Source organism: Scyliorhinus torazame, chromosome 7, assembly GCF_047496885.1.
Source record: "Scyliorhinus torazame isolate Kashiwa2021f chromosome 7, sScyTor2.1, whole genome shotgun sequence".
NCBI lineage: Eukaryota > Metazoa > Chordata > Chondrichthyes > Carcharhiniformes > Scyliorhinidae > Scyliorhinus > Scyliorhinus torazame.
In genome coordinates, this window is record NC_092713.1 from 164029558 (window position 1) to 164051605 (window position 22048).

Sequence of the window (22048 nt, forward strand, 5' to 3'; positions counted from 1 at the left end):
GGTGCAGTAAAACGGTATTGAACGTTTCCTAGTGACAGGTGTAGTGAGAGACTCGGTGCAGTAAAACGGTATTGACCGTTTCCTAGTGTCAGGTGTAGTGAGAGACCCGGTGCAGTAAAACGGTATTGACCGTTTCCTAGTGTCAGGTGTAGTGAGAGACCCGGTGCAGTAAAACGGTATTGACCGTTTCCTAGTGTCAGGTGTAGTGAGAGACTCGGTGCAGTAAAACGGTATTGACCGTTTCCTAGTGTCAGGTGTAGTGAGAGACCCGGTACAGTAAAACGGTATTGACCGTTTCCTAGTGTCAGGTGTAGTGAGAGACTCGGTGCAGTAAAACGGTATTGACCGTTTCCTAGTGTCAGGTGTAGTGAGAGACCCGGTACAGTAAAACGGTTTGACCGTTTCCTAGTGTCAGGTGTAGTGAGAGACTCGGTGCAGTAAAACGGTATTGACCGTTTCCTAGTGTCAGGTGTAGTGAGAGACCCGGTGCAGTAAAACGGTATTGACCGTTTCCTAGTGTCAGGTGTAGTGAGAGACTCTTTGCAGTAAAACGGTATGGACCGTTTCCTACTGTCAGGTGTAGTGAGAGGCCCGTTGCATTAAAACGGCATTGACCGTTTCCTAGTGTCAGGTGTAGTGAGTGACCCGGTGCAGTAAAACGGTATTGACCGTTTCCTAGTGTCAGGTGTAGTGAGAGACACGGTGCAGTTAAACTGTATTGACCGTTTCCTAGTGTCAGGTGTAGTGAGAGGCCCGTTGCAGTAAAACTGTGTTGAACCTTTCCTAGTGTCAGGTGTAGTGAGAGGCCCGTTGCAGTAAAACGGTGTTGACCGTTTCCTAGTGTCAGGTGTAGTGAGAGACCAGGTGCAGTCAAACGGTATTGACCGTTTCCTAGTGTCAGGTGTAGTGAGTGACCCAGTTCAGTAAAACGGTGTTGACCGTTTCCTAGTGTCAGGTGTAGTGAGAGACCCGGTGCAGTAAAACGGTGTTGACCGTTTCCTAGTGTCCGGTGCAGTGAGAGACCCGGTGCAGTAAAACGGTATTGACCATTTCCTAGTGTCAGGTGTAGTGAGAGGCCCGTTGCAGTAAAACGGTATTGACCGTTTCCTTGAGTCAGGAGTAGTGAGAGTCCCAGTGCAGTAAAATGGGTTTGACCGTTTCATAGTGTCAGGTGTAGTGAGAGACCTGGTGCAGTAAAACGATATTGACCGTTTCCTAGTGTGAGGTGTAGTGAGAGACCCGGTGCAGTAAAACGGTATTGACCGTTCCTAGTGTCAGGTGTGGAGAATGACCCGGTGCAGTAAAACGGTATTGCCCATTTCCTAGTGTCAGGTGCAGTGAGAGACACGGTGTAGTAAAACGGTATTGACCGTTTCTCGTGTCAGGTGTAGTGAGTGACCCGGTGCAGTAAAACGGTGTTGACCATTTCCTAGTGTCAGGTGTAGTGAGAGACCCGGTGCAGTAAAACGGGATTGACCATTTCCTAGTGTTATTTGTAGTGAGAGACCCGGTGCAGTAAAACGGTATTGCCCATTTCCTAGTGTTAGGTGTAGTGAGAGACCCGGTGTAGTAAATCGGTATTGACCATTTCCTCGTGTCAGGTGTAGTGAGGACCCGGTGCAGTAAAACGGTGTTGACCGTTTGCTAGTGTCAGGTGTAGTGAGAGACCCGGTGCAGTAAAACGGTATTGACCATTTCCTCGTGTCAGGTGTAGTGAGTGACCCGGTGCAGTAAAACGGTGTTGACCGTTTGCTAGTGTCAGCTGTAGTGAGAGACCCGGTGCAGTAAAACGATATTGACCGTTTCTTAGTGTCAGGTATAGTGAGAGACCTGGTGCTGTAAAACGATTTTGACCATTTCCTAGTGTCATGTGTAGTGAGAGGTCCGGTGCAGTAAAACGGTTTTGACCGTTTCCTTGTGTCAGGAGTAGTGAGAGACCCGGTGCTGCAAAATAGTATTGACCGTTTCCTGGTGTCAGGTGTAGTGAGAGGCCTGTTGCAGTAAAACGGTTTTGACCGTTTCCTAGTGTCAGGTATAGTGAGAGACCCGGTGCAGTAAAACGGTATTGACCGTTTCCTAGTGTCATGTGTAGTGAGAGGTCCGGTGCAGTAAAACGATTTTGACCGTTTCCTGGTGTCAGGTGTAGTGAGAGACCCGGTGCAGTAAAACGGTATTGACCGTTTCCTCGTGTCAGGTGTAGTGAGAGACCCGGTGCAGTAAAACGGTATTGACCGTTTCCTAGTGTCAGGTGTAGTGAGAGACCCGGTGCAGTAAAACGGTATTGACCGTTTCCTAGTGTCAGGTGTAGTGAGAGACTCGGTGCAGTAAAACGGTATTGACCGTTTCCTAGTGTCAGGTGTAGTGAGAGACCCGGTGCAGTAAAACAGTATTGACCGTTTCCTGGTGTCAGGTGTAGTGAGAGACCCGGTGCAGTAAAACGGTATTGACCGTTTCCTCGTGCCAGGTGTAGTGAGAGACCCAGTGCAGTAAAACGGTATTGACCGTTTCCTACTGTCAGGTGTAGTGAGAGACCCGCTGTAGTTAAACGATATTGACCGTTTCCTCGTTTCAGGTGTGAGTGCCCCAGAGCAGTTTAACTGTATTGACCGTTTCCTAGTGTAACATGTAGTGAGTGACCCGGTGCAGTAAAACGGTATTGACCGTTTCCTAGTGTCAGGTGTAGTGAGAGACCCGGTGCAGTAAAACGGTATTGACCGTTTCCTAGTGTCAGGTGTAGTGAGAGACACGGTGCAGTTAAACTGTATTGACCGTTTCCTAGTGTCAGGTGTAGTGAGAGGCCCGTTGCAGTAAAACTGTGTTGAACCTTTCCTAGTGTCAGGTGTAGTGAGAGGCCCGTTGCAGTAAAACGGTGTTGACCGTTTCCTAGTGTCAGGTGTAGTGAGAGACCAGGTGCAGTCAAACGGTATTGACCGTTTCCTAGTGTCAGGTGTAGTGAGTGACCCAGTGCAGTAAAACGGTGTTGACCGTTTCCTAGTGTCAGGTGTAGTGAGAGACCCGGTGCAGTAAAACGGTGTTGACCGTTTCCTAGTGTCCGGTGCAGTGAGAGACCCGGTGCAGTAAAACGGTATTGACCATTTCCTAGTGTCAGGTGTAGTGAGAGGCCCGTTGCAGTAAAACGGTATTGACCGTTTCCTTGAGTCAGGAGTAGTGAGAGTCCCAGTGCAGTAAAATGGGTTTGACCGTTTCATAGTGTCAGGTGTAGTGAGAGACCTGGTGCAGTAAAACGATATTGACCGTTTCCTAGTGTGAGGTGTAGTGAGAGACCCGGTGCAGTAAAACGGTATTGACCATTTCCTCGTGTCAGGTGTAGTGAGTGACCCGGTGCAGTAAAACGGTGTTGACCGTTTGCTAGTGTCAGCTGTAGTGAGAGACCCGGTGCAGTAAAACGATATTGACCGTTTCCTACTGTCAGGTGTAGTGAGAGACACGGTGCAGTTAAACTGCATTGACCGTTTCCTAGTGTCAGGTGTAGTGAGAGGCCCGTTGCAGTAAAACGGTGTTGAACCTTTCCTAGTGTCAGGTGTAGTGAGAGGCCCGTTGCAGTAAAACGGTGTTGACCGTTTCCTAGTGTCAGGTGTAGTGAGAGACCCGGTGCAGTAAAACGGTATTGACCGTTTCCTAGTGTCAGGTGTAGTGAGTGACCCAGTGCAGTAAAACGGTGTTGACCGTTTCCTAGTGTCAGGAGTAGTGAGAGACCCGGTGCTGCAAAATAGTATTGACCGTTTCCTGGTGTCAGGTGTAGTGAGAGGCCTGTTGCAGTAAAACGGTTTTGACCGTTTCCTAGTGTCAGGTATAGTGAGAGACCCGGTGCAGTAAAACGGTATTGACCGTTTCCTAGTGTCATGTGTAGTGAGAGGTCCGGTGCAGTAAAACGATTTTGACCGTTTCCTGGTGTCAGGTGTAGTGAGAGACCCGGTGCAGTAAAACGGTATTGACCGTTTCCTCGTGTCAGGTGTAGTGAGAGACCCGGTGCAGTAAAACGGTATTGACCGTTTCCTAGTGTCAGGTGTAGTGAGAGACCCGGTGCAGTAAAACGGTATTGACCGTTTCCTAGTGTCAGGTGTAGTGAGAGACTCGGTGCAGTAAAACGGTATTGACCGTTTCCTACTGTCAGGTGTAGTGAGAGACCCGCTGTAGTTAAACGATATTGACCGTTTCCTCGTTTCAGGTGTGAGTGCCCCAGAGCAGTTTAACTGTATTGACCGTTTCCTAGTGTAACATGTAGTGAGTGACCCGGTGCAGTAAAACGGTATTGACCGTTTCCTCGTGTCAGATGTGGCGAGTGACCCGGTGCAGTAAAACGGTATTGACCATTTCCTAGTGTCAGGTGTAGTGAGTGACCCGCTGCAGTAAAACGGTATTGACCATTTCCTGGTGTCAGGTGTAGTGAGAGACATGGTGCAGTAAAAGTGTCTTGAACGTTTCCTCGTGTCAGGTGTAGTGAGAGACCCGGTGCAGTAAAACGGTATTGACCGTTTCCTAGTGTCAGGTGTAGTGAGAGACCCGGTACAGTAAAACGGTATTGACCGTTTCCTAGTGTCAGGTGTAGTGAGAGACTCGGTGCAGTAAAACGGTATTGACCGTTTCCTAGTGTCAGGTGTAGTGAAAGACCCGGTGCAGTAAAACGGTATTGACCGTTTCCTAGTGTATGGTGTAGTGAGAGACTCGGTGCAGTAAAACGGTATCGACCGTTTTCTACTGTCAGGTGTAGTGAGAGGCCCGTTGCATTAAAACGGTATTGACCGTTTCCTAGTGTCAGGTGTAGTGAGAGACCCGGTGCAGTAAAACGGTATTGACCGTTTCCTAGTGTCAGGTGTAGTGAGAGACTCGGTGCAGTAAAACGGTATTGACCGTTTCCTAGTGTCAGGTGTAGTGAGAGACCCGGTACAGTAAAACGGTATTGACCGTTTCCTAGTGTCCGGTGTAGTGAGAGACTCGGTGCAGTAAAACGGTATTGACCGTTTCCTAGTGTCAGGTGTAGTGAGAGACCCGGTACAGTAAAACGGTATTGACCGTTTCCTAGTGTCAGGTGTAGTGAGAGACTCGGTGCAGTAAAACGGTATTGACCGTTTCCTAGTGTCAGGTGTAGTGAGAGACCCGGTGCAGTAAAACGGTATTGACCGTTTCCTAGTGTCAGGTGTAGTGAGAGACTCTTTGCAGTAAAACGGTATGGACCGTTTCCTACTGTCAGGTGTAGTGAGAGGCCCGTTGCATTAAAACGGCATTGACCGTTTCCTAGTGTCAGGTGTAGTGAGTGACCCGGTGCAGTAAAACGGTATTGACCGTTTCCTAGTGTCATGTGTAGTGAGAGGTCCGGTGCAGTAAAACGATTTTGACCGTTTCCTGGTGTCAGGTGTAGTGAGAGACCCGGTGCAGTAAAACGGTATTGACCGTTTCCTCGTGTCAGGTGTAGTGAGAGACCCGGTGCAGTAAAACGGTATTGACCGTTTCCTAGTGTCAGGTGTAGTGAGAGACCCGGTGCAGTAAAACGGTATTGACCGTTTCCTAGTGTCAGGTGTAGTGAGAGACTCGGTGCAGTAAAACGGTATTGACCGTTTCCTACTGTCAGGTGTAGTGAGAGACCCGCTGTAGTTAAACGATATTGACCGTTTCCTCGTTTCAGGTGTGAGTGCCCCAGAGCAGTTTAACTGTATTGACCGTTTCCTAGTGTAACATGTAGTGAGTGACCCGGTGCAGTAAAACGGTATTGACCGTTTCCTCGTGTCAGATGTGGCGAGTGACCCGGTGCAGTAAAACGGTATTGACCATTTCCTAGTGTCAGGTGTAGTGAGTGACCCGCTGCAGTAAAACGGTATTGACCATTTCCTGGTGTCAGGTGTAGTGAGAGACATGGTGCAGTAAAAGTGTCTTGAACGTTTCCTCGTGTCAGGTGTAGTGAGAGACCCGGTGCAGTAAAACGGTATTGACCGTTTCCTAGTGTCAGGTGTAGTGAGAGACCCGGTACAGTAAAACGGTATTGACCGTTTCCTAGTGTCAGGTGTAGTGAGAGACTCGGTGCAGTAAAACGGTATTGACCGTTTCCTAGTGTCAGGTGTAGTGAAAGACCCGGTGCAGTAAAACGGTATTGACCGTTTCCTAGTGTATGGTGTAGTGAGAGACTCGGTGCAGTAAAACGGTATCGACCGTTTTCTACTGTCAGGTGTAGTGAGAGGCCCGTTGCATTAAAACGGTATTGACCGTTTCCTAGTGTCAGGTGTAGTGAGAGACCCGGTGCAGTAAAACGGTATTGACCGTTTCCTAGTGTCAGGTGTAGTGAGAGACTCGGTGCAGTAAAACGGTATTGACCGTTTCCTAGTGTCAGGTGTAGTGAGAGACCCGGTACAGTAAAACGGTATTGACCGTTTCCTAGTGTCCGGTGTAGTGAGAGACTCGGTGCAGTAAAACGGTATTGACCGTTTCCTAGTGTCAGGTGTAGTGAGAGACCCGGTACAGTAAAACGGTATTGACCGTTTCCTAGTGTCAGGTGTAGTGAGAGACTCGGTGCAGTAAAACGGTATTGACCGTTTCCTAGTGTCAGGTGTAGTGAGAGACCCGGTGCAGTAAAACGGTATTGACCGTTTCCTAGTGTCAGGTGTAGTGAGAGACTCTTTGCAGTAAAACGGTATGGACCGTTTCCTACTGTCAGGTGTAGTGAGAGGCCCGTTGCATTAAAACGGCATTGACCGTTTCCTAGTGTCAGGTGTAGTGAGAGACCCGGTACAGTAAAACGGTATTGACCGTTTCCTAGTGTCAGGTGTAGTGAGAGACACGGTGCAGTTAAACTGTATTGACCGTTTCCTAGTGTCAGGTGTAGAGAGAGACCCGGTGCTGTAAAACAGTATTGACCGTTTCCTAGTGTCAGGTGTAGTGAGAGACACGGTGCAGTTAAACTGTATTGACCGTTTCCTAGTGTCAGGTGTAGTGAGAGGCCCGTTGCAGTAAAACTGTGTTGAACCTTTCCTAGTGTCAGGTGTAGTGAAAGGCCCGTTGCAGTAAAACGGTGTTGACCGTTTCCTAGTGTCAGGTGTAGTGAGAGACCAGGTGCAGTCAAACGGTATTGACCGTTTCCTAGTGTCAGGTGTAGTGAGTGACCCAGTGCAGTAAAACGGTGTTGACCGTTTCCTAGTGTCAGGTGTAGTGAGAGACCCGGTGCAGTAAAACGGTGTTGACCGTTTCCTAGTGTCCGGTGCAGTGAGAGACCCGGTGCAGTAAAACGGTATTGACCATTTCCTAGTGTCAGGTGTAGTGAGAGGCCCGTTGCAGTAAAACGGTATTGACCGTTTCCTTGAGTCAGGAGTAGTGAGAGTCCCAGTGCAGTAAAATGGGTTTGACCGTTTCATAGTGTCAGGTGTAGTGAGAGACCTTGTGCAGTAAAACGATATTGACCGTTTCCTAGTGTGAGGTGTAGTGAGAGACCCGGTGCAGTAAAACGGTATTGACCATTTCCTCGTGTCAGGTGTAGTGAGTGACCCGGTGCAGTAAAACGGTGTTGACCGTTTGCTAGTGTCAGCTGTAGTGAGAGACCCGGTGCAGTAAAACGATATTGACCGTTTCCTACTGTCAGGTGTAGTGAGAGACACGGTGCAGTTAAACTGCATTGACCGTTTCCTAGTGTCAGGTGTAGTGAGAGGCCCGTTGCAGTAAAACGGTGTTGAACCTTTCCTAGTGTCAGGTGTAGTGAGAGGCCCGTTGCAGTAAAACGGTGTTGACCGTTTCCTAGTGTCAGGTGTAGTGAGAGACCCGGTGCAGTAAAACGGTATTGACCGTTTCCTAGTGTCAGGTGTAGTGAGTGACCCAGTGCAGTAAAACGGTGTTGACCGTTTCCTAGTGTCAGGTGTAGTGAGAGACCCGGTGCAGTAAAACGGTGTTGACCGTTTCCTAGTGTCCGGTGCAGTGAGAGACCCGGTGCAGTAAAACGGTATTGACCGTTTCCTAGTGTCAGGTGTAGTGAGAGGCCCGTTGCAGTAAAACGGTATTGACAGTTTCCTTGAGTCAGGAGTAGTGAGAGTCCCAGTGCAGTAAAATGGGTTTGCCCGTTTCATAGTGTCAGGTGTAGTGAGAGACCTGGTGCAGTAAAACGATATTGACCGTTTCCTAGTGTGAGGTGTAGTGAGAGACCCTGTGCAGTAAAACGGTATTGACCGTTCCTAGTGTCAGGTGTGGAGAATGACCCGGTGCAGTAAAACGGTATTGCCCATTTCCTAGGGTCAGGTGTAGTGAGAGACCCGGTGTAGTAAAACGGTATTGACCGTTTCTCGTGTCAGGTGTAGTGAGTGACCCGGTGCAGTAAAACGGTGTTGACCATTTCCTAGTGTCAGGTGTAGTGAGAGACCCGGTGCAGTAAAACGGGATTGACCATTTCCTAGTGTTAGTTGTAGTGAGAGACCCGGTGTAGTAAAACGGTATTGCCCATTTCCTAGTGTCAGGTGTAGTGAGAGACCCGGTGTAGTAAAACGGTATTGACCATTTCCTCGTGTCAGGTGTAGTGAGTGACCCGGTGCAGTAAAACGGTGTTGACCGTTTGCTAGTGTCAGGTGTAGTGAGAGACCCGGTGCAGTAAAACGGTATTGACCATTTCCTCGTGTCAGGTGTAGTGAGTGACCCGGTGCAGTAAAACGATATTGACCGTTTCTTAGTGTCAGGTAGAGTGAGAAACCCGGTGCTGTAAAACGGTATTGACCGTTTCCTAGTGTCAGGTATAGTGAGAGACCCGGTGCTGTAAAACGATTTTGACCATTTCCTAGTGACATGTGTAGTGAGAGGTCCGGTGCAGTAAAACGGTTTTGACCGTTTCCTTGTGTCAGGAGTAGTGAGAGACCCGGTGCTGCAAAATAGTATTGACCGTTTCCTGGTGTCAGGTGTAGTGAGAGACCCAGTGCAGTAAAACGGTATTGACCGTTTCCTACTGTCAGGTGTAGTGAGAGACCCGGTGTAGTAAAACGATATTGACCGTTTCCTCGTTTCAGGTGTGAGTGCCCCAGAGCAGTTTAACTGTATTGACCGTTTCCTAGTGTAACATGTAGTGAGAGACCCGGTGCAGTAAAACGGTATTGACCGTTTCCCAGTGTCAGGTGTGGCGAGTGACCCGGTGCAGTAAAACGGTATTGACCATTTCCTGGTGTCAGGTGTAGTGAGAGACCCGGTGCAGTAAAACTGTATTGACCGTTTCTAGTGTCAGGTGCAGTGAGTGACTCCGTGCAGTAAAACGGTATTGACCGTTTCCTAGTGTCATTTGTACTGAGTGACCTGGTGCAATAAAACACTGTCCGTTCCTCATGTCAGGTGTAGTGAGTGACCCGGTGCAGTTAAACTGTATTGACCATTTCCTAGTGTCAGGTGCAGTGAGAGACACGGTGCAGTTAAACTGTATTGACCGTTTCCTAGTGTCAGGTGTAGTGAGGGACACGGTGCAGTTAAACTGTATTGACCGTTTCCTAGTGCCAGGTGTAGAGAGAGACCCGGTGCAGTAAAACGGTATTGACCGTTTCCCAGTGTCAGGTGTAGTGAGAGTCCCAGTGCTGTAAAACGGTATTGACCGTTTCCTAGTGTCAGGTGTAGTGAGAGACACGGTGCAGTTAAACTGTATTGACCGTTTCCTAGGTTCAGGTGTAGTGACAGACCCGGTGCAGTAAAACGGTATTGACCGTTTCCTAGTGCCAGGTGTAGAGAGAGACCCGGTGCAGTAAAACGGTATTGACCGTTTCCTAGTGTCAGGTGTAGTGAGTGACCCGGTGCAGTAAAACGGTATTGACCGTTTCCTAGTGTCAGGTGTAGTGAGAGACCCGGTGCTGCAAAACGGGATTGACCATTTCCTAGTGTTAGTTGTAGTGAGAGACCCGGTGTAGTAAAACGGTATTGACCATTTCCGCGTGTCAGGTGTAGTGAGTGACCCGGTGCAGTAAAACGGTGTTGACCGTTTGCTAGTGTCAGGTGTAGTGAGAGACCCGGTGCAGTAAAACGGTATTGACCATTTCCTCGTGTCAGGTGTAGTGAGTGACCCGGTGCACTAAAACTGTGTTGACTGTTTCTTAGTGTCAGGTAGAGTGAGAAACCCGGTGCTGTAAAACAGTATTGACCATTTCCTAGTGTCAGGTATAGTGAGAGACCCGGTGCTGTAAAACGATTTTGACCATTTCCTAGTGTCATGTGTAGTGAGAGGTCCGGTGCAGTAAAACTGTTTTGACCGTTTCCTTGTGTCAGGAGTAGTGAGAGACCCGGTGCAGTAAAACGGTATTGACCGTTTCCTCGTGCCAGGTGTAGTGAGAGACCCAGTGCAGTAAAACGGTATTGACCATTTCCTACTGTCAGGTGTAGTGAGAGACCCGGTGTAGTAAAACGGTATTGACCGTTTCCTCGTTTCAGGTGTGAGTGCCCCAGAGCAGTTTAACTGTATTGACCGTTTCCTAGTGTAACATGTAGTGAGTGACCCGGTGCAGTAAAACGGTATTGACCGTTTCCTCGTGTCAGATGTGGCGAGTGACCCGGTGCAGTAAAACGGTGTTGACCGTTTCCTAGTGTCAGGTGTAGTGAGAGACCCGGTGCAGTAAAACGGTATTGACCATTTCCTAGTGTCAGGTGTAGTGAGTGACCCGCTGCAGTAAAATGGTATTGACCATTTCCTGGTATCAGGTGTAGTGAGAGACCCGGTGCAGTAAAACGGTATTGACCATTTCCTAGTGTCAGGTGTAGTGAGAGACCCGGTGCAGTAAAACGGTATTGACCATTTCCTAGTGTCAGGTGTAGTGAGTGACCCGCTGCAGTAAAATGGTATTGACCATTTCCTGGTGTCAGGTGTAGTGAGAGACATGGTGCAGTAAAAGTGTCTTGAACGTTACCTAGTGTCAGGTGTAGTGAGAGACCCGGTGCAGTAAAACTGTATTGACCGTTTCTAGTGTCAGGTGCAGTGAGAGACCCGGTGCAGTAAAACTGTATTGACCGTTTCTAGTGTCAGGTGCAGTGAGTGACTCCGTGCAGTAAATCAGTATTGACCGTTTCCTAGTGTCATTTGTACTGAGTGACCTGGTGCAATAAAACACTGTCCGTTCCTCATGTCAGGTGTAGTGAGTGACCCGGTGCAGTTAAACTGTATTGACCATTTCCTAGTGTCAGGTGCAGTGAGAGACACGGTGCAGTTAAACTGTATTGACCGTTTCCTAGTGTCAGGTGTAGTGAGGGACACGGTGCAGTTAAACTGTATTGGCCGTTTCCTAGTGCCAGGTGTAGAGAGAGACCCGGTGCTGTAAAACGGTATTGACCGTTTCCTAGTGTCAGGTGTAGTGAGAGACACGGTGCAGTTAAACTGTATTGACCGTTTCCTAGTGTCAGGTGTAGTGAGAGACCCGGTGCAGTAAAACGGTATTGACCGTTTCCTAGTGCCAGGTGTAGAGAGAGACCCGGTGCAGTAAAACGGTATTGACCGTTTCCTAGTGTCAGGTGTAGTGAGTGACCCGGTGCAGTAAAACGGTATTGACCGTTTCCTAGTGTCAGGTGTAGTGAGTGACCCGGTGCAGTAAAACGGTATTGACCGTTTCCTAGTGCCAGGTGTAGAGAGAGACCCGGTGCAGTAAAACGGTATTGACCGTTTCCTAGTGTCAGGTGTAGTGAGTGACCCGGTGCAGTAAAACGGTATTGACCGTTTCCTAGTGTCAGGTGTATTGAGAGACCCGGTGCTGCAAAATGGTATTGACCGTTTCCTGGTGTCAGATTTAATGAGAGACTTGGTGCAGTAAAGCGGTATTGACCGTTTCCTAGTGTCAGGTGTAATGAGAGACCCGGTGCAGTAAAACGGTATTGACCATTTCCTTGTGTCAGGAGTAATGAGAGTCCCAGTGCAGTAAAAGGGTTTTGACCGTTTCATAGTGTCATGTGTAGTGAGAGACCTGGTGCAGTAAAACGGCTTTGACTGTTTCCTCGTGTCAGGAGTAGCGAGAGTCCTAGTGCAGTAAAATGGTTTTGACCGTTTCATAGTGTCATGTGTAGTGAGAGACCTGGTGCCGTAAAACAGTATAGACCATTTCTTAGTGTCTGGTGTAGTGAGTGACCCCGCGCTATAAAACGGTTTTGACCATTTCCTCGTGTCAGGTGTAGTGAGTGACTCGGTGCTGGAAAACGGTATTGACCATTTCCTAGTGTCAGATGTAGTGAGAGAACCGCTGTAGTAAAACGATATTTACTGTTTCCTCGTGTAAGGTGTGAGAACCCCAGAGCCGTTAAACTGTATTGACCGTTTCCTAGTGTAACATGGAGTGAATGACCCGGTGCAGTAAAATGGTATTGGCCGTTTCCTCGTGTCAGGTGTAGTAAGTAACACGGAGCAGTAAAACGGTATTGGCCTTTTCCTAGTGTCAGATGTGGTGTGAGACCCGCTGTAATAAAACGATATTGGCCGTTTCCTCGTGTCAGGTGTGAGAGCCCCAGAGCAGTTAAACTGTATTGACCGTTTCCTAGTGGAACGCGTAGTGTGTGACCCCGTGCAGTAAAATGGTATTGACCGTTTCCTCGTGTCAAGTGTGGTAAGTAACACGGAGCAGTAAAACGGTATTGACCGTTTCCTAGTGAAAGGTGTAGTGATTGACCCGGTGCAGGAAAACGACATTGACCATTTCCTAGTGTCATGTCTAGCGAGAGACCCGGCGCTGTAAAACCAGATTCACCTTTTCTTAGTGTCAGGTGTAGAGAGCGACCCGGTGCAGTAAAAGGGGATTGAAAGTTTCCTAGTGTCAGGTGTAGAGAATTATCTGGTACAGTAAAACATTATTGACCGTTTCCTAGTGTCAGGTTTAATGAGAGACCTGGTGCTGTAAAACAATATTGACTGTTTCCTAGTGTCACATGCAGTGAGAGACACGGTGCAGTAAAACGGTATTGACCGTTTCCGAGGTTCAGGTGTAGTGAGTGACCCGGTGCACTAAAACGGTGTTGACCGTTTGCTAGTGTCAGGTGTAGTGAGAGACCCGGTGCAGTAAAACGATATTGACCGTTTCCTGGTGTCAGGTGTAGTGAGAGGCCTGTTGCAGTAAAACGGTTTTGACCGTTTCCTAGTGTCAGGTATAGTGAGAGACCCGGTGCTGTAAAACGATTTTGACCATTTCCTAGTGTCATGTGTAGTGAGAGGTCCGGTGCAGTAAAACGGTTTTGACCGTTTCCTTGTGTCAGGAGTAGTGAGAGACCCGGTGCTGCAAAATAGTATTGACCGTTTCCTGGTGTCAGGTGTAGTGAGAGACCCGGTGCAGTAAAACGGTATTGACCGTTTCCTTGTGTCAGGAGTAGTGAGAGACCCGGTGCTGCAAAATAGTATTGACCGTTTCCTAGTGCCAGGTGTAGTGAGAGACCCAGTGCAGTAAAATGGTATTGACCGTTTCCTACTGTCAGGTGTAGTGAGAGACCCGGTGTAGTAAAACGGTATTGACCGTTTCCTCGTTTCAGGTGTGAGTGCCCCAGAGCAGTTTAACTGTATTGACCGTTTCCTAGTGTAACATGTAGCGAGTGACCCGGTGCAGTAAAACGGTATTGACCGTTTCCTCGTGTCAGATGTGGCGAGTGACCCGGTGCAGTAAAACGGTATTGACCGTTTCTTAGTGTCAGGTGTAGTGAGTGACCCGGTGCAGTAAAACGGTATTGACCGTTTCCCAGTGTCAGGTGTAGAGAATTATCTGGTGCAGTAAAATGGTATTGACCGTTTCCTCGTGTCAGGTGTAGAGAATTACCCGGTACAGGAAAACGGTATTGACCGTTTCCCCGTGTCAGGTGTAGAGAATTATCTGGTGCAGTAAAATGGTATTGACCGTTTCCTCGTGTCAGCTGTAGTGAGAGACCCGGTGCAGTAAAACGGTATTGACCGTTTCCTAGTGTCATGTGTAGAGAATTATCCGGTGCAGTAAAACGGTATTGACCGTTTCCTAGTGTCAGTTGTAGTGAGTGACCCGGTGCAGTAAAACGGTATTGACCGTTTCCTAGTGTCAGGTGTAGTGAGAGACACGGTACAGTAAAACGGTATTGACCGTTTCCTAGTGTCAGGTGTAGAGAATTATCCGGTGCAGGAAAACGGTATTGACCGTTTCCTAGTGTCAGGTGTAGTGAGAGACCCGATGCAGTAAAACGGCATTGACCGTTTCCTAGTGTCAGGTGTAGTGAGAGACCCGGTGCAGTAAAACGGTATTGACCGTTTCCTAGTGTCAGGTGTAGTGAGAGACCTGGTGCAGTAAAACGGTATTGGCCGTTTCATAGTGTTAGGTTTAATGAGAGACCCGGTGCAGTAAAACGGTATTGACCATTTCCTAGTGTCAGGTGTAGTGAGTGACACAGTGCAGTAAAACGGTATTGACCATTTCCTAGTGTCAGGTGTAGTGAGAGACCCGGTGCAGTAAAATGGTGTTGACCGTTTCCTGGTGTCAGGTTTAATGAGAGACCCGGTGCAGTAAAACGGTATTGACCATTTCCTAGTGTCAGGTGTAGTGAGAGACCCGCTGCAGTAAAACGATATTGTCCATTTCCTAGTGTCATGTGTAGTGATAGATACGGTGCTTTAAAACGGTATTGACCATTTCCTAGTGTCAGGTATAATGAGAGACCCGGTGCAGTAAAACGGTATTGACCATTTCCTAGTGTCAGGTATAATGAGAGACCTGGTGCAGTAAAACGGTATGAATTGAAATGAAATGAAAATCGCTTATTGTCACAAGTAGGCTTCAAATAAAGTTACTGTGAAAAGCCCCTAGTCGCCACATTCCGGCGCCTGTTTGGGGAGGCTGGTACGGGTATTGAACCGCGCTGCTAGCCTGACTTGGTCTGCTTTCAAAGCCAGCTATTTAGCCCTGTGCTAAACAGCCCATTTCCTTGTGTCAGGAGTAGTGAGAGACCTGGTGCAGTAAAACGGTGAGTGACCCGGCGCTGTAAAACGGTATTGACCATTTCCTCGTGTCAGGTGCAGTGAGTGACTCGGTGCTGGAAAACGGTATTGACCATTTCCTAGTGTCAGACGTAGTGGGAGACCCGCTGTAGTAAAACGATATTGACCGTTTCCTCGTGTCAGGTGTAGTGAGTGACCCCGAGCAGTAAAACGGTATTGACCGTTTCCGAGAGTCAGGTGTTGTGAGTGACCCCGTGCTGTAAAACGGTATTGACCGTTTCCGAGCGTCAGGTGTTGTGAGAGACCCAGTGTAGTATAACGGTATTGACCGTTTCCAAGGTGCAGGTGTAATGAGAGACCCTGTACAGTAAAACTGTATTGACCGTTTCCTAGTGTCGGGTGTAGTGAGAGACCCGGGGCAGTAAAACGGTTTTGACCGTTTCCTAGTGTCAGGTGTAGTGAGTGACACGGTGCTGTAAAACGGTATTGACCGTTTCCTACTGTCGGGTGTAGTGAGATACCCGGGGCAGTAAAACGGTTTTGACCGTTTCCTCGTGTCAGGTGTAGTGAGAGTCCCGGTGAAGTAAAATGGTATTGACCATTTCCAAGCGTCAGGTGTAGTGAGTGACCTGCTGCAGTAAAACGGTGAGCGACCCGGCGCTATAAAACGGTATTGACCATTTCCTCGTGACAGACGTAGTGGGAGACCCGCTGTAGTAAAACGATATTGACCATTTCCTCGTGTCAGGTGTAGTGAGTGACCCCGAGCAGTAAAACGGTATTGACCGTTTCCAAGGTGTAGGTGTAATGAGTGACCCTGTACAGTAAAACAGTATTGACCGTTTCCTAGTGTCGGGTGTAGTGAGAGACACGGGGCAGTAAAACGGTTTTGACCGTTTCCAAGTGTCAGGTGTAGTGAGAGACTCGGTGCAGTAAAACGGTATTGACCGTTTCCTAGTGTCGGGTGTAGTGAGATACCCGGGGCAGTAAAACGGTTTTGACCGTTTCCTCGTGTCAGGTGTCGTGAGTGACACGGTGCTGTAAAACGATATTGACCGTTTCCTAGTGTCAGGTGTAATGAGAGACCCGGTGCAGTAAAACGGTATTGACCGTTTCCTGGTGTCTGGAATATTTAGAGAGCTGTTGCAGTAAAACGGTATTGAACATTTCCTAATGTCAGGTGTAGTGAGAGACCCGGTGCAGTAAAACGGTATTGATCATTTCCTGGTGTCAGGATTATTTAGAGAGCTGGTGCAGTAAAACGGTTTTGAACATTTCCTAGTGTCAGGGTAAGTGAAAGGCCCAGTGTAGTAGAACGGTATTGACCGTTTCCAAGGTGCAAGTGTAGTGAGACAACCTGTACAGTAAAACAGTATTGACCGTTTCCTAGTGTCGGGTGTAGTGAGAGACCAGGTGCAGTAATACGTTTTGACTGTTTCCTCGTGTCAGGTGTAGTGAGAGACCCGGTGCAGTAAAACAGTATTGACCGTTTCCTAGTGTCAGGTGTAGTAAGTAACACGGAGCAGTAAAACGGTATTGACCGTTTCCTAGTGTCAGGTGTAGTGAGAGACCCGGTGCAGTAAAATGGTATTGACCGTTTCCTCGTGTCAGGTGTAGTAAGTAACACGGAGCAGTAAAACGATATTGACCATTTCCTAGACTCAGATGTAGTGAAAGACCCGCTGTAATAAAACAATATTGACCATTTCCTTGTGTCAGGAGAAGTGAGAAGCCCGGTGCAGGAAAACGGTTTTGACCGTTTCATAGTGTCATGTGTAGTGAGAGACCTGGAGCAGTAAAACGGCTTCGACTGTTTCCTCGTGTCAGGTGTAGTAAGAGACCTGGTGCTGTAAAACAGTATTGACCATTTCTTAGTGTCAGGTGTAGTGAGAGACCCGCTGCAGTAAAATGGTATTGACCATTTCCTGGTGTCAGGTGTAGTGCGAGACTCGGTGCAGTAAAACGGTATTGATCATTTCCTGGTGTCAGGTGTAGTGCGAGACACGGTGCAGTAAAACGGTATTGACCATTTCCTAGTGTCAGGTGTAGTGAGAGACCCGGTGCAGTAAAACGGTATTGACCATTTCCTGGTGTCAGGTGTAGTGCAAGACTCGGTGCAGTAAAACGGTATTGATGATTTCCTGGTGTCAGGTGTAGTGCGAGACACGGTGCAGTAAAACGGTATTGACCATTTCCTGGTGTCAGGTGTAGTGAGAGACCCGGTGCAGTAAAACGGTATTGACCATTTCCTAGTGTCAGGTGTAGTGAGAGACCCGCTGCAGTAAAACGATATTGTCCATTTCCTAGTGTCATGTGTAGTGATAGATACGGTGCTTTAAAACGGTATTGACCATTTCCTAGTGTCAGGAATAATGAGAGACCTGGTGCAGTAAAACGGTATGAATTGAAATGAAATGAAAATCGCTTATTGTCACAAGTAGGCTTCAAATAAAGTTACTGTGAAAAGCCCCTAGTCGCCACATTCCGGCGCCTGTTTGGGGAGGCTGGTACGGGTATTGAACCGCGCTGCTAGCCTGACTTGGTCTGCTTTCAAAGCCAGCTATTTAGCCCTGTGCTAAACAGCCCATTTCCTTGTGTCAGGAGTAGTGAGAGACCTGGTGCAGTAAAACGGTGAGTGACCCGGCGCTGTAAAACGGTATTGACCATTTCCTCGTGTCAGGTGTAGTGAGTGACTCGGTGCTGGAAAACGGTATTGACCATTTCCTAGTGTCAGACGTAGTGGGAGACCCGCTGTAGTAAAACGATATTGACCGTTTCCTCGTGTCAGGTGTAGTGAGTGACCCCGAGCAGTAAAACGGTATTGACCGTTTCCGAGAGTCAGGTTTTGTGAGTGACCCCGTGCTGTAAAACGGTATTGACCGTTTCCGAGCGTCAGGTGTTCTGAGAGACCCAGTGTAGTATAACGGTATTGACCGTTTCCAAGGTGCAGGTGTAATGAGAGACCCTGTACAGTAAAACAGTATTGACCGTTTCCTAGTGTCGGGTGTAGTGAGAGACCCGGGGCAGTAAAACGGTTTTGACCGTTTCCTAGTGTCAGGTGTAGTGAGTGACACGGTGCTGTAAAACGGTATTGACCGTTTCCTACTGTCGGGTGTAGTGAGATACCCGGGGCAGTAAAACGGTTTTGACCGTTTCCTAGTGTCAGGTGTAGTGAGAGTCCCGGTGAAGTAAAATGGTATTGACCATTTCCAAGCGTCAGGTGTAGTGAGTGACCTGCTGCAGTAAAACGGTGAGTGACCCGGCGCTATAAAACGGTATTGACCATTTCCTCGTGACAGACGTAGTGGGAGACCCGCTGTAGTAAAACGATATTGACCATTTCCTCGTGTCAGGTGTAGTGAGTGACCCCGAGCAGTAAAACGGTATTGACCGTTTCCAAGGTGTAGGTGTAATGAGTGACCCTGTACAGTAAAACAGTATTGACCGTTTCCTAGTGTCGGGTGTAGTGAGAGACCCGGGGCAGTAAAACGGTTTTGACCGTTTCCAAGTGTCAGGTGTAGTGAGAGACTCGGTGCAGTAAAACGGTATTGACCGTTTCCTAGTGTCGGGTGTAGTGAGATACCCGGGGCAGTAAAACGGTTTTGACCGTTTCCTCGTGTCAGGTGTCGTGAGTGACACGGTGCTGTAAAACGATATTGACCGTTTCCTAGTGTCAGGTGTAATGAGAGACCCGGTGCAGTAAAACGGTATTGACCGTTTCCTGGTGTCTGGAATATTTAGAGAGCTGTTGCAGTAAAACGGTATTGAACATTTCCTAATGTCAGGTGTAGTGAGAGACCCGGTGCAGTAAAACGATATTGACCGTTTCCTCGTGTCAGGTGTCATGAGAGACCCGGTGCAGTAAAACGGTATTGATCGTTTCCTGGTGTCTGGAATATTTAGAGAGCTGTTGCAGTAAAACGGTATTGAACATTTCCTAGTGTCAGGTGTAGTGAGAGACCCGGTGCAGTAAAACGGTATTGATCATTTCCTGGTGTCAGGAATATTTAGAGAGCTGGTGCAGTAAAACGGTTTTGAACATTTCCTAGTGTCAGGGTAAGTGAAAGGCCCAGTGTAGTAGAACGGTATTGACCGTTTCCAAGGTGCAAGTGTAGTGAGACACCCTGTACAGTAAAACAGTATTGACCGTTTCCTAGTGTCGGGTGTAGTGAGAGACCAGGTGCAGTAATACGTTTTGACTGTTTCCTCGTGTCAGGTGTAGTGAGAGACCCGGTGCAGTAAAATAGTATTGACCGTTTCCTAGTGTCAGGTGTAGTAAGTAACACGGAGCAGTAAAACGGTATTGACCGTTTCCTAGTGTCAGGTGTAGTGAGAGACCCGGTGCAGTAAAATGGTATTGACCGTTTCCTCGTGTCAGGTGTAGTAAGTAACACGGAGCAGTAAAACGATATTGACCATTTCCTAGACTCAGATGTAGTGAGAGACCCGCTGTAATAAAACAATATTGACCATTTCCTTGTGTCAGGAGAAGTGAGAAGCCCGGTGCAGGAAAACGGTTTTGACCGTTTCATAGTGTCATGTGTAGTGAGAGACCTGGAGCAGTAAAACGGCTTTGACTGTTTCCTCGTGTCAGGTGTAGTAAGAGACCTGGTGCCGTAAAACAGTATTGACCATTTCTTAGTGTCAGGTGTAGTGAGAGACCCGCTGCAGTAAAATGGTATTGACCATTTCCTGGTGTCAGGTGTAGTGCGAGACTCGGTGCAGTAAAACGGTATTGATCATTTCCTGGTGTCAGGTGTAGTGCGAGACACGGTGCAGTAAAACGGTATTGATCATTTCCTCGTGTCAGGTGCAGTGAGAGACCCGGTGCAGTAAAACGGTATTGACCATTTCCTGGTGTCAGGTGTAGTGCGAGACCCGGTGCAGTAAAACGGTATTGACCATTTCCTAGTGTCAGGTGTAGTGAGAGACCCGGTGCAGTAAAACGGTATTGACCATTTCCTGGTGTCAGGTGTAGTGCGAGACTCGGTGCAGTAAAACGGTATTGATGATTTCCTGGTGTCAGGTGTAGTGCGAGACACGGTGCAGTAAAACGGTATTGACCATTTCCTGGTGTCAGGTGTAGTGAGAGACCCGGTGCAGTAAAACAGTATTGACCGTTTCCCAGTGTCAGGTGTAGTGAGAGACCCGGTGCAGTAAAACGGTATTGACCATTTCCTAGTGTCAGGTGTAGTGAGAGACACGGTACAGTAAAACGGTATTGACCGTTTCCTAGTGTCATGTGTAGAGAATTATCCGGTGCAGGAAAACGGTATTGACCGTTTCCTCTTGTCAGGTGTAGTGAGAGACACGGTACAGTAAAACGGTATTGGCCGTTTCATAGTGTTGGTTTAATGAGAGACCCGGTGCAGTAAAACGGTATTGACCATTTCCTAGTGTCAGGTGTAGTGAGAGACCCGGTGCAGTAAAACGGTATTGACCGTTTCCTAGTGTCAGGTGTAGTGAGAGACCCGGTGCAGTAAAACGGTATAGACCGTTTCCTGGTGTCAGGTTTAATGAGAGACCCGGTGCAGTAAAACGGTATTGACCATTTCCTAGTGTCAGGTGTAGTGAGAGACCCATGCTGTAAAACGATATTGTCCATTTCCTAGTGTCATGTGTAGTGATAGATACGGTGCTTTAAAATGGTATTGACCATTTCCTAGTGTCAGGTATAATGAGAGACCCGGTGCAGTAAAACGGTATGAATTGAAATGAAATGAAAATCGCTTATTGTCACAAGTCGGCTTCAAATAAAGTTACTGTGAAAAGCCCCTAGTCGCCACATTCCGGTGCCTGTTTGGGGAGGCTGGTACGGGAATTGAACCACGCTGCTAGCCTGACTTGGTCTGCTTTCAAAGCCAGCTATTTAGCCCTGTGCTAAACAGCCCATTTCCTTGTGTCAGGAGTAGTGAGAGACCTGGTGCAGTAAAACGGTGAGTGACCCGGCGCTATAAAACGGTATTGACCATTTCCTCGTGTCAGGTGTAGTGAGTGACTCGGTGCTGGAAAACGGTATTGACCATTTCCTAGTGTCAGACGTAGTGGGAGACCCGCTGTAGTAAAACGATATTGACCGTTTCCTCGTGTCAGGTGTAGTGAGTGAACCCGAGCAGTAAAACGGTATTGACCGTTTCCGAGAGTAAGGTGTTGTGAGTGACCCCGTGCTGTAAAACGGTATTGACCGTTTCCGAGAGTCAGGTGTTGTGAGAGACCCAGTGTAGTATAACGGTATTGACCGTTTCCAAGGTGCAGGTGTAATGAGAGACCCTGCACAGTAAAACAGTATTGACCGTTTCCTAGTGTCGGGTGTAGTGAGAGACCCGGGGCAGTAAAACGGTTTTGACCGTTTCCTAGTGTCAGGTGTAGTGAGTGACACGGTGCTGTAAAACGGTATTGACCGTTTCCTACTGTCGGGTGTAGTGAGATACCCGGGGCAGTAAAACGGATTTGACCGTTTCCTAGTGTCAGGTGTAGTGAGAGTCCCGGTGAAGTAAAATGGTATTGACCATTTCCAAGCGTCAGGTGTAGTGAGTGACCTGCTGCAGTAAAACGGTGAGTGACCCGGCGCTATAAAACGGTATTGGCCATTTCCTCGTGACAGGCGTAGTGGGAGACCCGCTGTAGTAAAACGATATTGAACATTTCCTCGTGTCAGGTGTAGTGAGTGACCCCGAGCAGTAAAACGGTATTGACCGTTTCCAAGGTGTAGGTGTAATGAGTGACCCTGTATAGTAAAACAGTATTGACCGTTTGCTAGTGTCGGGTGTAGTGAGAGACCCGGGGCAGTAAAACGGTATTGACCGTTTCCTAGTGTCAGGTGCAGTGAGAGACCCGGGGCAGTAAAACGGTTTTGACCGTTTCCAAGTGTCAGGTGTAGTGAGTGACACGGTGCTGTAAAACGGTATTGACCGTTTCCTAGTGTCGGGTGTAGTGAGATACCCGGGGCAGTAAAACGGTTTTGACCGTTTCCTAGTGTCAGGTGTAGTGAGTGACACGGGGCAGTAAAACGGTATTGACCGTTTCCTCGTGTCAGGTTTAATGAGAGACCCGGTGCAGTAAAACGGTATTGACCGTTTCCTAGTGTCAGGTGTAGTGAGAGACCCGGTGCAGTAAAACGGTTTTGACCGTTTCCTAGTGTCAGGTGTAGTGAGAGACCCGGTGCAGTAAAACAATATT